Below are 2747 nucleotides of genomic sequence, written 5' to 3' on the forward strand. Positions count from 1 at the left end.
AGCCAGAGTTTTGGTTGTTTGGTGGATGAAAGAAGCGCTAGTTTTTCTCTTTGAGGAAGAGAGAATTTTGGCAATGACTGGGGATAAAGGCGATCCCATGGCTGTGCATTCTTTGTGTTCAAAGGACAGGTCGCGCCATTTGAAACTGGTACAGAGTAAACACTGTAAAAGTATATCGTAAATATGTTCAGGGTTTAGATCTGTTTTTTCCTGGAGAGTGTGATCATCTTCTAGACGGTGTTTGGCTATTAGACAAGCTCCTTGACTGGTACATTTGTGAATAGTGATTTGATATCAAAGCTAAAAAGAGTGTCTGTAGATTCGAGGTAAACATCTCGGACGGTCTTCACAAAGTGTTGAGAGTTGGTTACATGATTACCAGTGTTGCCTGCCAGTGGATACAGTATCCTAGCAAGATACTTGGCGAGAGGGTAGGTTGGTGATCCTCGTGAAGAAACGATGGGCCGTATTAAAAATGTCCGCTTTATTAATTTTAGGTTCTCTGAATAGTCTTGGGCATATGGATGCAGAAGGTCGGAGTTGATGATACAGTTTCCACTGGAGTGCCTGCAAACGATGTAGTTCGAGTACTTGCTTGTGACCCACCTTTCGGTGGCTTTAGTCGGGTCTTTCTTGATCTTCCTATACCTGGATGTGTTCAGGAAATGCAAGATTTTCTCGTTGTACTGAGTGACATCCATGATGACCGTTGCCTTGCCCTTATCCGCTGGTAAAATATGGATAGTAGGGTTAGCACGGAGAAATGAAATTCGTTCATCCTTGGTGATGTTGGATTTCGGCATGAAGTTCTGGCGAAGCAGTTGAGAAATCTGCATACGGATGTTGTCTGCTAAAGTCCTGTCTATCCCAGTTAGCGATGGACTCGCTGGACTATCTCTTCCTTCGATATAATTGGAGGTGCCGTAGAGAAGTTCAAGCCTAGGACGATTACTGATCTCTCAGCTGGTGACAGATTTCGATTGCTGAGGTTTACTAAGGTATTGGCATTGAACTCTAAACGACAAAGAGAAGCTTTGTACTTCTTTATCTGTTTCTTTCGTATCCCCTCGAAGGTGAGTCCGCTGGCGGTGGTAGACTATTTGTGGATTTTGTTGAATTCCTTTTTCTGCAAATGTTGGCTAAGTTGCTTGAATGCGATCAATTGGGGTTTCTACAGAATACAGTTTGAATCAGACATTTCTAATCCATTTCCTCAATAGTGCCTGACTGGCATTCGTGAGGATAGCTGAAACGGCCTTGGTTTGAATAGGTGAAGAAAGTAATAAACATTGGGGTATCACGTTGGAATCTCTGCAGCTCTTGAGAAAAGTTAAGTTGTTAATCAGTTTCGCATACTTGAGAGACTGACGCTCAAATTTTCTGACTAAATTATGTAATAGCTCCCCGTAAAGTTTGCATGGCGAAGTAATAACATATGTGTTGAAGCTTGCAAAATTTAACATTAAGACATTAATATTAGGACCAAGTGACTTTTTTGTGTGTGAAAATGCGTTTCTTTTCACGTACCTAGAAGCTGAATAGGCCTATGAATGTTATGTAAACTACATTGATAATTTATCCAAGAGTCTTTTCAGCACAAAGTATTTTCCTACCATTAAGAATTTAATAATAATAGGGGCCTATTTCATGTATTTGATCTATATATAGTAATTGTCTACACTACTTCGACGTGATAAATATAGTAGTAGTTGTACATCAGTATGCACTTCTAATTCCATTCTACACTTAAATGCTTACTGATCAGAGTACATTGAAAATAGTTCTAGGCCTACATTACTAAGATTTCCTCTATACGTTTATGAGAAAACGTTACAATGTGAGGAGAGTGACATACTTTTAAGATGTGCACAACTGAATCGGGAAGAACGAGAGGGATGCATAGGCTAGGGCCTAAAAATGAGATGTTATTACAATGGCTCAAGCATAGACAAAAAAACATGTGTCTGGCTCATACATGGAACTGCTCTGCATGATTCAAGATAATTTCCAATATTTATAGCTCTGTAATTCTTACAAACCGGGAGTAATATTCCTCTTATTTGCCCACAAATCTCGCGATTCTCGCACGCGTTTGTCTCTTTTCCGGCAACAAAGAGATATGAACTACTTTGACCTAACTGCTGACCAATCATAATCAATAACATTTTGAAAACTGCAGTATGTATCGTCTAAAAGTCTACTTTCAAATAGTGCTCAACTTTTGGTTATAAATAAATCTTATTTTGGTCATAATTTGGTAAAATTTTACTATGTTGTTTTCCACATAATTAAGTTAATATTTAGATCATAAAATGATTTGTTGCATTTTTTTTCCAATGAAAATCGTATTTCTGGTAGACTATTGACATGTAGGACCTTTAGAAACAATATACAAGGGGCGCACTACTGTTGCAAAGCAGACGAAAAGCTCTTACAGTGCGCGTTTCCTTGTTTATGTTAGAATGAAGCCTTTTGGTGACGTCATCGTTTGTTATTGTTCTCGCATAATCTGCGAGCAAATTTCATGTGACGGTACATGAAACCAAGAACTTTTAACTGTTGCCAGAATAGGAAGCTGGCTGGTTTAAGCCGTCTAACTTGAATTAGCCTTATGTGTGGTATTGTTATGCTAATGAGGTAGATAAGCACAATCTGCACATGCTCAAAAAAACAAAACTTTCCTCCTTCGCCACACTGCGTATCGGCTAGGCGTAAAATACGGAAGCACCTAAGTCTCATTCGACTTG

This window comes from Anneissia japonica, unplaced genomic scaffold (assembly GCF_011630105.1).
Source record: "Anneissia japonica isolate Jap-2015-1 unplaced genomic scaffold, ASM1163010v1 scaffold584_len265732_cov101, whole genome shotgun sequence".
NCBI lineage: Eukaryota > Metazoa > Echinodermata > Crinoidea > Comatulida > Comatulidae > Anneissia > Anneissia japonica.